Source organism: Dromaius novaehollandiae, chromosome 4, assembly GCF_036370855.1.
Source record: "Dromaius novaehollandiae isolate bDroNov1 chromosome 4, bDroNov1.hap1, whole genome shotgun sequence".
NCBI classification, from domain to species: Eukaryota; Metazoa; Chordata; class Aves; order Casuariiformes; family Dromaiidae; genus Dromaius; species Dromaius novaehollandiae.
Genome location: NC_088101.1, coordinates 86,218,327 through 86,231,201, shown reverse-complemented (window position 1 = coordinate 86,231,201; position 12,875 = coordinate 86,218,327). Strand labels below are relative to the sequence as shown.

Genomic DNA, 12,875 nt, shown 5'->3' with positions numbered 1-12,875 from the left:
CCTCGCGCTCCTCCGGCTGCGGCGTGGAGCCCCCTGAGCTCCCACGGCTGGCAGGATGCTCGGCCCCGCTGAGGATCCGGCCCTCGCGCCGCAGCGATGCCCTCTCCGAGCGCTTCGGCTTTGGCTTCCCTCCCAACGTGGGCTGCTGTTATTCCAGATTTACATCTCCCCAGGCTCTTATTCGCCTTATGCTATTTTTTCCCCGCGAATGCCTTTTGTTGCTCTTGTTCCTTCTAGAAGCGTGAAAGGTGCCGGGCTTGCTGTTCCCCCCTCCCTTCCTTCCCGAGGCTGATTTTGCAATACTTTCCGTTTCTGCTGGCATTTTGCATTCGCTTTGATTCGGAGCCACGAAGCGGATCCCGGGCTGCGCTGGCTGCACCGTCTCCTCGTGCGATCGAGCGAGCAGCCAAAGCGGGAAGGGAAACGTTGCAGGCGGCTCCCGCGCCGGTTTGCAGCCGTCCGAGTCCACGGCTTCCGCCCGGCTGGGTGAGGTACGGATGCATCCGGGGTGGCAGAGGGCAGGTCGACGCCACAAATCCCGCGGATTAAGCAAAGAGGGATGTTTTAGGAGCAGAGGGCTTGGGAGGCTCCTGGCAGTGTTTTGCACCACCGCGGGCCCCAGCTCCTCCCCGGGCCGCCCCGGCCGCCAGGTTTGGGGGAGCTTCCCGCGAAGCCGCACACATGGGAGGGGGCGGCGGAGAAAGCGCGGAGGTTGTTGCTTTTCCTGCTTAATCGCCCAGGGATTTCCAGATTCCCGAGGGGAGCTCTGATTTGGAGCTGAACCTGGAAAAGCAGCGACGTTTCGGGGGTGGATCACCGCTGGAACTGAGCACCTCCACGTTGGCCGGAGGGGAAGGTTTCATCTGGGCAAGCTGGAACGGGGCCGTTGGGTTTCGGAGCCTGCTACAAAATCAATTTACAAAAAAATTGACAGGTTGAAACAAAACCGTCGCTTCCGAGTGCAACGCCACCGCGGCGAGAAGCGTGCGTTTTCTGTGCAACGGGGTTGAACCAAACCACGGGATTCCTTTTTCTTTCCCCCAAAGTGAAGAACATGGGAAGAGCGACATGTTCACCAGACGCTGGCTGTTCTCCGATCCTCCTCCCTGCTCCGCCAGCCTCCGCGGGCCAGGGTTGCCTCCCTCCGGAGCGATGCCGTCTGTCCCACCGGCGCTGGGACAGACCCCGGGGAAGGAGGGCAGGAGGAAGGAGGAGCAGACCCTTTCCTGGCCTCGCTGCCCGGCTTGTGCCCGTGCTCAGAGCCCAGGTCCGGCCGGGATGACCGGCAGCGCCCGCGTCCGCGGGGCCGAGCGGTGCCGGAGGAAGGGGGCCGGGCTGAAACGGGGCCCTGCCGCCAGCGCTATTCCTGGCTCCAGCAGTGACTCACTGCGTTACCTTGGGCAAATCACCTCCGACGGTGTCTAGCAGAGCTTCCCCACATTGGGGGCAGCTCGTTAATAGTTCCCTGTGCAAAACGCACTGCGATCTCTGGCTGAGAGGTGCAAAGAAGCATTAAGCTTGGCTGGTGATTCAGGGAATGAGCTGTACGGTTCAGGCTGGAAGCAGAAGAGGGGCCGGAGAGATCCATGACATTACCAGGGTGTGGAAATGGTGAGTGGGATGGATACAATTATTCACAGCTTCTCATCTCACAGGAGCTGGGGGAGAGCCCAGAGGAACGGCCAGAAAGCAAGGTTTCAAGCCAACCAAAAGCAATACTAGTCCTGCAGCGTTCAATGAGACGGGATCTCGCTGCCTCAAGAGGTCCCAGAGACCAAAACTATAACCGGGCTCAAAATAGTCCATCTGCGGCTACTAAGCACAAACACAACCTGCCGCTTAGCAAATCTGCTGGACGCTGGTGGGATGTGGCCAAGGGATGGATCGCTGCGTCCTTGCCCTGGTCTTTGCTTTTCTGTAGGCATCTGTCCCAGGCTGGGTTAGACGGACCTTGGTCGGACCCAGAATGGTCGCTCATACGTTATTTGGACAGACCCTGTTTTAAGTGAGGTCTCGGGCTCCAGCCTGTATGGACACGTAGGGCTTCTAGTCTCAGCGCCGGAGCTGCAGGCCAGATCCGGCTGCATTTACGGCTTGGTACAGGATCCTCCTCAGCCGGGCACAGCCCCGGTGCAGCCGTACTTCCTGCTACTTTCTTTTTTTCCAGAGACGGAAAAACCTGTATCACCTTTTGTATGATTCCAGCCAGAAGAAGGTAAAAGAAATAAAGACCAAGGGAAAATTGTGCAGTTCACTTCTGACGCACGAGCAATTTGCTGGCGCTGGCGGCTCGCGAAGCACCGAATAGGCACGCTCGCTCCATCTCCCCGTCGCCGGAACGGTGACAGTGTGGTGACCCCGTGGGATGGACTCCACAGGAGATCAATACGTGACATTTTGACGACTGCTGCTCGAGGGGGAGCGACTTTGCACTGGCGAGAGGCCATGTCAGCGGTGCAGCACGCCACGGGAAGGCCCCCCGCTACGGCGGCCTGGCACGGATGACCCCGTTCAACTTCTCTCCGTGCTCAGAGATGATCCGAAAATAGTGGAGACATTTCAGTTATTCAGCCAGGGACAGAAACAGTATCAGGTCGTTTAGATAGGCCTCGTCTGCAGGGGAACGTGCCACAAACTCTGCAGGAGCAGCTGTAGTTATAGACGTATGGTCCCAGTATGTTGTGTCCTCTTACTCTGGGATGAACGATTTTGTGTTTAACTTAAATATAGGCTGACTTGCATTAGAGTAACACCCTCTAAAGGCATGCTCTGCTGAAGCAGCTAGTTTGGTTTAAATTCATGTCTGAATCTACATTACAACCTTGCCTGGGTAGATTTTGGGTAAACTGCAGACTCACTGGTTTCACATCCATCCCTGCATCCCGATTATTTCCATGCCTTTAAAACAGTGGTTAGTTCAGCAGGTGAAGGAGAATGGATGCCAGGGACATCGAACAGCAGGGGAACGGCGAGCGGCCCTCTTTTATGGATTCGCATGTTCGCAGATGCCGTCCTCCAGCACCGCAGGAAATTTCCATGGGAGGAGCGTGGCCGCGTCCCCGAGGCCATGGTCCCCGGATCAGCTCTGCCGGTGGAGGTGACACGGCCGGGAACGGCTGCTGCAAAGCGCATGAGGTAATACGAAAATGTGACGCTGATGAGAGCCAAGCTCCATGGCCAGCTGGCTGGCAGAGCGCTGCGGTTCCCACCTGGGGCCTTTGGCTCACGGACGCGCGGGATAGCCTTCCCGCGGCGCAATGCGTTGTCGTAAAAATACACGGAGGAAATCCGTGCACGGGGCCAGGTCCCCCCTTCTTTCTTACCCGGGCACCGCAGGGAGGTAACAGAGCTCAGGTTTTTGCCCCACGTTTTGGGTCCTCTCTCTCTGGTCCTTGTGATGCTCCGGGGAGCTGCGTGGCAGCCAGGCACGTTGCCCAGCGCCTGCTGCTCCCGGCGGGGTCTGCAGCCCCTCGTTGCCCCTCGGCTGAAGCCGCGCGCAGGCTGCCAGCCCGGGACTCCCCCGTCACCCGCCATCTGCAACCGGCTGGCACAAAGCACCGTGCCCGGGCGGCTTCTCGCCTCCGCCAGCCAGGCAGGCTGCAGAGGACGCTTGCTTGGCGAAGTCCTTTCGGGTACCAGCAGGGTTTTGGTGGGGGGCTGGATGCTCCTTGGATTCCCGGCCCTGTTTGAGGGAGAAACTGCTCTATTTGTGGCTGGGGGGGAGAGGAGCCAGGGAAGCTGCCACGGGAAGGAGGCAAAACAACCTCCTCCGCCTGCCTTGCCTGTGCCACGAGCCAGCGAGGAGCTGGAGGAAGGCCTGGGACCAGCTATCCCGCTGCCACGTGCAGGCTCGGGAAGAGGAGACAGCCCCGGAGCTGCTAGCGAGGGCAGCGAGGAGAGGAGGGACAGGCAGAGGCAGCACTGATTGCAGGCTGGAATTAATTTTTCCAAAGGGACGGGCTGACAATTGGTTAATGGCAATACCGAAGGGGAGGCCAGCTCTGCCCAGCTTTTGTAGAAGACCCTGCAGCAGAAACAAGACCACCCTCCCTCTGCAGAGCTGGGAGAGCTGGAGACACATTTTTGACAGAGCAACTTGTGTCCGTGTGCCCACAGCTGGTATCTAGGGAAGGATAACATTTCCAGGTGTATTCTCCCAAGCTCCAGGTATTTGTGGCTCGTGGATCTATTTCCCCACGAATTTGTCCAATTGCTTTTTGGACCCTCAGCTCAGAGATGAGCTACATGTTTGGTGAAGGAAGCTCTTTCTGTTTGTTTGGAAGATGCCAGCTGCCAGGTTTCTTGGATGCCCCAATGTTGCATTAAGGCTGGAGGCATGGGGCTGGCCCAAGCCATGGAGCTGGAAATTGAGGGGTTTCAAGGCAGAAGCTGCCCCTCTGGCATTTCCCTCTTCCTTCCTCGCTACTGAGCGCAGGTATCTGGTTCTTCCCTCCGTGCTCGCCTTCACCAGCACGTCTCCATTGCCTCCACGATTGCAGTTTCGGAAGAGCCTCTAGGCAAATTTGTGTGCGTGTGATAAATCTGCATGCTGCTCCCATGGGGCCTCCTGGCTTGTGAATTCTTCCCTCCTCGTGATCAAAATCTCTCCGTGGTGATGGCTGAAGCTGGGAAATTCTTCAAAAGGACTCGCTGCCGGTCTTCACCTTCCATCGGCTTCTCTCACGGGCGAGAAAGTGGCTCCGTCGGCTCTGACCCGCCAGTCCTGACTACTCAAGAAGACACTTCTGTGACTCAGAACCCTTCTTATTCTGGAAGCCTGGGAGAAGGAAACACCTCCCTGCCTCGCTGCGGCAGCACTGCGGTCCTCAGGTGTGCCGCCTGCATCTCCTTCCTTCCCAGCAGTTTGGTCTGTTATCACCAGTCGGTATCCCTTGATTTTTATGGCTTGTGGACCACCGGATTACCTTCGGTGAGTCCTGTCTTCTGGAAGCAGAGCAGCTCCTTTATGCCACCACCCACCGAAAAAATGCCAAAAGCCAGCGCCAAAGCCCAGATTCTTTATAAACAACCCCCAAATGTCCCTCAACCAGGCCTCTGAGTCTGAGAACGGAGCAGCATCCAAAACTTGTGGAAGCCTGCAAAGGAGCTCACCGGGGAGGACGGCGGCACACGACGGAGCAGCGGTTCCTCCCGGGAAGGCCGCTGGAGACGGCGTGTTGTTGCCAGGTCGCTCCCCAGGCCCTTGATTCCATCCCTTTGCTTTAGATCCCCCCTCCGATCGCTCTGACGATTCCCCCTTCGAGGAAAACTTCTAGAAGACATCGCTCTGCATTGCCATGGCAACTGGCATGCGCCCAGCAGCGCCGGCTCTGCTCCGGACCCGCTCCCGGCGCCGCGGAGGGGCTGCACGCGTGAGAGTGCGGAGACGCCGGGACGGCCGGGAACGGCTTGCCCTGATGCTGGGGGCCATGAGGAGCCTTGCCGAACGGCATCTTCTCCCAGGCATTCCTGCAGATCGGAGCAGCGCGCGTGACTCCGCGCAACGCCGCGGCGACGGGGCCGCGTTCTCAGTAACGAGGGACCGGGCACGCGGGGGAGGCACCGGCCGGCATTTCGGCACCGGGGCCCGGCCGGATGGCTACGGGGCTCCAGGTGTAGCGTTGCCGCAGAGCAGCTTGCCAAGGCTGCGAGGTGGCCGCAGCGCCTGCCGTCGTGCCGCCTCCTAAAAAAAGGCCGGCCAGAAACCTATTCCGGGGCTCCCCCCAGCCCACCGCATAATAAAATCAAAATCGATAGTACAAAGCGCTAATGCCGCTAGCTCGCAGAGAGGCTGGCTGCCAGCAGAAGTGGTGTTTCTATTCTCTCCTCCATCACGCTTCCCAGTCGCGGTATTTTTAGCAGGTGCTTTTGGTGTGCATTGGCCGGGGCAGAGGGACTAGTCGGGCTCGGGATAAGCACAGCGCTGAGGACGGGACTGGCGGGAACACAGTGCTTTTGCTGGGCAGTCGGTGGGCATGTTTCCCAAAAATAAACCAGGAGGGGACAAATTTTTTTAACAATTGCATTGGTAAGAATACAGCTGCCTTGCCAGGCACGGGGTGTTTCGACTACTACAGCTTGATTTTTTGGTTTATTGGCTGGAAAGCTGCAAACACTTCCAAGCAAGCCTTCTTTCCAGTTTGGATGAAATGATTCATTGAACCCCAAACAAGTCTTTCAGCACTCAATATCAGGTTGCTTCTTAATCAAAATTCTGTACTTTTTTAATAAAGCATTCTTTAAACCAAGCTGTTGGACTGTTTCATTCAGAAAAAGGCTGAAGCAAAACATTTTGGATTTTTTTTTTTTTTTAGTTTCTTTCAGTGCATTTTCAGCTGAAAATTGTAGCCTTCAGAATTTCCCCTAGACCCCCTTGCATTACATAGCAGCCGGCTTTTCAGCTTGGTTAGCCCAGTCCATCCAATGCATGGGCATTTTGCAGTGCTACATCGGCCCACAGCTGTTTGAGTGAAGCAGTGAAGCAGCCAGGGATCTGCGGTAATCCCTGGGGATTGAGGCCTTCACACAGGACCCTGAACCCTGAAATAAGCCCCTTGTAGAAAAGGCACCGTTAGGCTCCATCCTTACTAGGCTGCAAGGCATCTGAAGCCATTTGCCCACAGCACAAATAAACAAGATGCTCGTCTGGCTTCTCCGGGCCACTTGAGCTCGGCGGGTTTCGCGACGGCAAGCAGAGGCACGGAGCAGCCTCGGGCTCCATCCCCGCAACCGATCCGGCGGAGCCGTGCTGGGGACGCGTGCTGGGGACGCGTGCCCCGAGTGAGACACAGCCACTGCGGTGACTGGGCTGTTCAGCACCGGTGTCGTCAACCCGAAAGAGAGCAGCAGCCTGGAAATCAGATAAAGGAGTTCATTAACAAATCATTAGAATAAAATCCTTTTAAAGAGAGAAGATGTAAGAAAAGTAGGATGGGTGGAGAGGGAGGCGCGGTGCTCCCCGCGGCATGCACGAAGCAAGTTCCCTTGCCTGGGGAAAGGAAAAAGCCTCGAGGCTCCTGCTGCTTTGGCGCTGCCTCGACTCATCCCTTTCCCGCTGGGCTCTGGCCAGGTTTCCAGATCTATGCCACGCTTATCAGCGCCAGTGAGGATTACTACGGGCAATGAGGATTCCCAGGGCCTACCCTGGGAACGGGCAAGGGGCTTCCTAGACCAACGAGGAGTTAAAAGCGCTGTTTCTGTACCCACTGGCACAAGCTTGTCCGAAGCGAATTGGCCAAGGACGTGCGGAGACTGGCGCAGAGGCAGGAACTAATGCGGAGCTTCTTCATCCCATGCGGCTTTTCTAACCACCGGTCGAATCACCTATTGCAGATCGTGCCCTTGAATTGCGCTCAATTAATGATCCCTCTGATTGCAAAGGGAGGGGCCTGGCTGGCCCGGTGCTCGCTCTGAGATGAATTTATCTGACAGCTTTTCATTCGTTATTTGCTTCCTTGACCAGCTCACTATTCCTTTTCAGGAAGGTTTCCAAGAATGGGGAGAGATGCTCTCCTGAATCATTAATCAGAGCAGCATGATGATTTATTAACTCCTCTCTCAACGAAATAAAATTATCAGCTCCAAAGTCAGCTTTCCATGCCATCAATTCTTCCTCCCAAGTAAATTTAAAGGCTGTCGCTGTTAGCGGCTAGAGAAGGCAAATCCATCTATCAAGTTCTGATTTGTTGCTTGTGGTTAGAGAACAGTGATCAACATTCATGTCCAAAATACAAGAGTGGAATGATAGCAGTCTTTTTTTGCCATTAGTATTAATTATGTTAATAAAAGTTAATGATATTCATGCCAAAAGTTGGAAGTGCGTGGAAATTCATGGAACTCTTCAAGTTAACTGCTCTGGTCTCTTGGCATGTAATTAGGAAAAACATTAAATACAGCATGCTATGTAAATTAAGATAAGTTATATCTATTACACAGTTCTTCAATTCAGCTATGAGAGTAGCAGAATTTGGCAATTCACCTGCAAGAAGCAGGCTATTCAACCCAGGAATAAACTGAAAAAGTGTCATTTTCAAATGGCTATATTGGAGTGCATAGGAAATTTTTACCCCAGGTCTCTCTCAGGGGAAAATACTGTGGGAGAATGATGATTTTGTCTACCTTTGAATATTTCTTAACCTGTATTTTGAGGCAAATTGCTACAGACTGCCAGAACCTGGAAGGGGATAGCAAGGGGAATACGACTGCATATGAATGTCCCCTCGCACTTTCCTCGAAGCCTCCATCAGTGGCCATCGTCAAGGGACAAACTACCTGTCTAGACTGGTCTTTGCATTGATGCAGAATGGCCAATCTTTTGCTCCTGCTTCAGGCAACGATCCCTTTGCCGTGGTGTGGGAGCAAGGTTGTGTTTTGGGGTTACTGTGTGACCACCCAGCACCTCCTGCTGAAGTCGCACATTGTCAGCATCTCACTTTAGTGCCTCGTCCAGTTTGGCAGTGTTTGAGACCCCTCTGCGCTGCTTGTCCATGCAGCGAGGATAACTCTCCCGTCCAAGGTCTGTCCTTCGGGGAACCCCTTGTGGCTAAGGGACACCAGCGCCTGCAGCCAGGGGAATAAACTGCATGATGCCTGGTTGTATTTCTGCTCAGACACACAGGTAGGTCTGCCTGAACCCAGGGTGTTAAAAATAAATGCATCCCCTCTTGGTCAGAGCCTGGGAGCAGAGCTTGTCACTGGGTGCAGGCCAGAGCAGCTCCTTCCAGGGGAGCAACAGGGTCCTGGAAATCTGTGGATGCAGAGCACAGAAAAGAAAGGAATACCAGTGGCCAGCTCCTTCCTTTCAGGGCAATACATCACCTTTTTACTGGGATTAACTCGAGCAGGGAACAGATCATTAAATACTGCAGTGAGAAAGCAGTATACAAGTATTAGCCTGAGCTGGAACGTGAGGGACAGGGGTTGAAACTTTCCTATAAACATATGAATCATCATGATGCCTCACATCAGCAAGAGTATTTACATGTACAGTAGCCTGAAAGCGAGAAATAGGAAGTATCTAGAGCTGGTTTCACAGGAACACTCCAAGGGTGTTCACGCCTTTGATTTCAGCTCCTCTCTGACATTAACAGAAGGGTCTTTTCATTCCCTTGCATCTGCCCAAAGAGGGATTCCAGCAGCACCGAGCGCCCGTCCTGTCCACTCGGGAGTCTGCAGGATGGGGACGTCACGGTGAGCTTCTTGGAGCTGACTTGCATCCTGGACTGCCTCGTATCTACCTCTGCCTCCATTCCCTGCTTATTCCACTCACCTGGAAGGGCTTTGCCTTTGTCAGCAGTGGGGTGGGGAGATGGAAGGAGAGGGAAGGTGGCAGCAGCTATCAGTACTGTGTGCTCATAGATTTACATTAGTAAATATTCCTGCAGTCTCTGTCAAGAAGCTGTGGAGAATGGAGTGGTCCAGTGTTTGATGGTGGTCCCAGGACACTCCTTACTCTGCGTGTCTACAAGGTGAACAGTCGTTTGTTGTCCCAGCTTTCTGCTTTAGCTTTCAGCTAGCGATTTCACTTCACATTTCAGCTCTCTGGTCCCCAAGCCTTCCCAAGTGCTTATCCTATTCCCACTATTGCCGGTTAAGGCTCATTTATGGCAGTTCATTTGCGTGGAAATCCACCCCAGCTAACGACTAGAGCCATAAGCATCAGTTATACAGTGCGGCAGCCCCAACCCCGTGCATCCAGCACAGGACCAAGTGCAGCTCTGTCGTGGTGCAGGTTTGCAGCCAGCTGCAGAGGGCAGATGTACCCAGTGACTCCAGTCCCACAGCCCCATGGCATACACAGCCATTGCTCGTGACCGGGTGTGTGGGGATGAACTGATAGGAGCCACCTATATTTTGGGGACAAGCAGGATGTACATCTCATCATGTACGTGATAGCGGCTGATTTCTAATCCTCAGATGCGTCCAGAAGGAGTCTGTGGCCTGCTCCTGCCCTGTCCTCAATTATTTCCCAAGGTGATCAGATATGCTTACGCTGCAAAGACGGGGAAATGGCACTTGAAGTCCACAAAAGTGCTGGACAGAGAGAGTGGCATAGGCGAAGACAAACTCAGGGTTCCTGCTCCCTGAGCCTGTTCTCCAGGCCTTGCACCGGCAGGCATTTCCTCATCCACGCTTGTCCCTTCACATTTTTTAGCTGCATGCATCTTACTCTCACAGGCTCTTTTTGCAGAAGAAAATGGCCATGAGCTGCGGAGAATTAAACAAACCCTACAAGAGCTGACAAGGCGCTAGCAGAAAGCAACGGTGTGTCTCCTCGCTCTGCGCCCAGAGCTCTGCTGTGAGGAGTCCGTGGGAAACCAGAGTTACTCCAGATCGACAGAGCAGGGTTTGGCCCACTCTGGCTCCTTGACAAATACAAATAAATATAACTGGCATGAAGCATAAACTGCCTGCTAGGACAGCGCGCTGTCTCCATAGAAACACCTGACAATAGAATCTGACGCTAATGTAACGACGGCAGGAATAATCCTGTAGCTTGTTAGTGCGGTAAACTTCCTCATCTGAGCTCTCTTTTTTTTTGAAGACAGTGGAATGTAATCACCGGAGACAACGCCGGGTGCAGGGGAAGGGACGGACATCTCATCCCTGATGTTGTGACAGCTAGTGATGACAGATGCATGCTCAGCTCTCACCAATTTCTCCTTCGCTGCTCCAGTTCACAACTAAAAATAAGCAGAAGAGGGAGCTGAGTCTGCTTCAAGGAACTGTGGGGCAACAAATAAAAGTCACCAGCGATGCTCCTGAGCGCAGACATTTCCAAAGCTAGATCGACTCAGTGTCGGCCCTTTAAACCTCTGTCCAGGAAACATCACAAAATCAGTGAGTTCCTGTGAAAAACAAACCTTCCTTTCCCATATGGCCAGGAAAAATAGCAAGAGATGAGAAGGCAGTCAGCACTGCTGACCCAAGGTGTTTGGAAAACACAAAGGCGACTCCCCAGACTGCTAGATCTCTATAGAGAAAAAGCTCTGATTTCTTTTTTTAAATGTGCTTTTGGCTTTTGGATCTCGAGGCAGTACTCACACTTGCGCCTAATCGGTGTGATTCCAAGAATGTGGGTTAGGCAGTAACTAGGCTCCTAATTGAGGTTATATTTTAACTGGAGACTGGGAAATACTCTGGAGCTCCTGAGGATGGAGTCACCCACTGTGCGGGTGCATCCCAGCTCCTCACCAAGGTGAATCCTGGGCATGCACCGACCTCCCCATCTCCTCTTCTTTATCCGCAGCGCCTGGGTAACACCAGAAATGCTATTTGGCTGCAGTGAGCTCGGACTAGGCCCTCAGGTTAGGTGATGGGGGGGGGAATCAGGGTCCCATGATAAAAAACTCCGGCCAGTTTAGTTGAAAATTTAGGCACTTTGAATTGCCATCTGGAATTATTGAGTTTTCCCATCAGCTGAATAGGGAGACTTGAGCTCCTAATCAAACACTTTAACTGTTAAACGTTAGCTGGGGTGCATCCTTCTCCCAGCAGGTCAGGGCCTGACTTCCTTCGCAACCTTTCAGCATCTGCTGCATCCCCACAGCAGGAGCATTTTGTACAGAGCACTGCAAATATGACTGAGCTCACTAGCTCAGTAGTCTTCCACCATCTGCAGGTCAGGCTTATGGTGTTTTGGAGTAGGTTTATTTTGTGCCTTGATCATGCCTTGAAGCCATGATGGGAAGAGACCTAGCTACACATCATCCTCCCATCCCTCCTCTCCACGCTCTGGTCACCTATAGAGAGGAAATGGATGTAGATGGTCCATGTTGACCATTAGGTTACCTGACTTGGCTGACAGAGGCTCTGGGACTCCAGAGACTCACCTGCCTGCAGTCTAAGCCTGTCCTTAATTACATGTGGTAGGGAATTAAACACACCTGGGAGCTTGGACAACGAGGCTGACTAACTAGTGAACTTCCCTGCCCTTGAAATTGGGGGGCTTCCTGCAAACTGCCTCCTGGAAATGGTTCCTGGCTGATGCCAGCTCCCAGCCTGAGCTAACTAAAAGAGCCAAAGCTAGAGGAAGGACTGGATTGTATTCTCCTATGTTAATAAAACCAACCAGGAGGAAGAGAGTGGAGCTACGGCCCTGCACTCCCTTTGCAACCAGGTAGGGAAATGTAACTGCTTGCTGTAACACAGAGAGGACGGAGTGATTGCTAGATGGCCCCTGAGGCTGGGGATTGATTTGCAATTATAATAATGACCTGCTTAAGAGGAATGCTGTGAGATTTAATTCATTAATGTCTGAGAAGTGCTTTAGAAAGCCCTATAAGGTGAATATTCTCTGCCTGATCTCATGTGTGCAGCCAGTCATCTGCAGAGCTGTAACTGAAGGAATTGAGGAGTGAAGTTCGGTTGCTGTGGGGACTTTCCTTCAGGAATTTTGCTGTTGATTTTAATGGAGCCAAAATTTCTGGTAGGTTTCTAACATATCTTGGACTTTAGGCACACAGAGACATTTTATGTCGTATACAATTCTGTTTGTTTCATGACTGTTTAGCCTGAATTCCCCTTTCCTCCTCCCTGCATATAATAAATAAACTTTATTTCTCAGGAAACATCTATTTCCTGAATTGTTCTAGGTGTAATCCAGCTGTCTTCAGGGCCTAAGTATGACCGCAGGTATTTCGTCTTACCTCTGAAATGCAACCAGCTTTGGTAAGGAACATGAGGATATTCTCTATCCTAACTTCCACACAACTTTTTTTTTTTTCCCCTCTTTTTTTTCTCTTTTAGAATTTATATTCAATTACTAATAGTAAAATGTCTAACAAACATAAAGCACTGGAAGCTTGAGAGTTTCAGGGAAAAGTTTCAGAGCAAGGAACATGTCTGTTTTTTCAAGGACATGAAAAGAGATTACG

General features: G+C 52.8%; 1 long non-coding RNA gene across 1 annotated transcript; it reads left to right on the top strand.

Moving 5' to 3' along the window:
* The first annotated feature begins 10 nt into the window (after positions 1 to 10).
* LOC135328328 (uncharacterized) lies at positions 11 to 6,223 on the top strand. Its single transcript, XR_010389170.1, has 3 exons — positions 11 to 491; positions 3,006 to 3,135; positions 4,436 to 6,223. It is a non-coding gene; the product is annotated as an uncharacterized LOC135328328 (long non-coding RNA).
* The last annotated feature ends 6,652 nt before the right edge of the window (positions 6,224 to 12,875 follow it).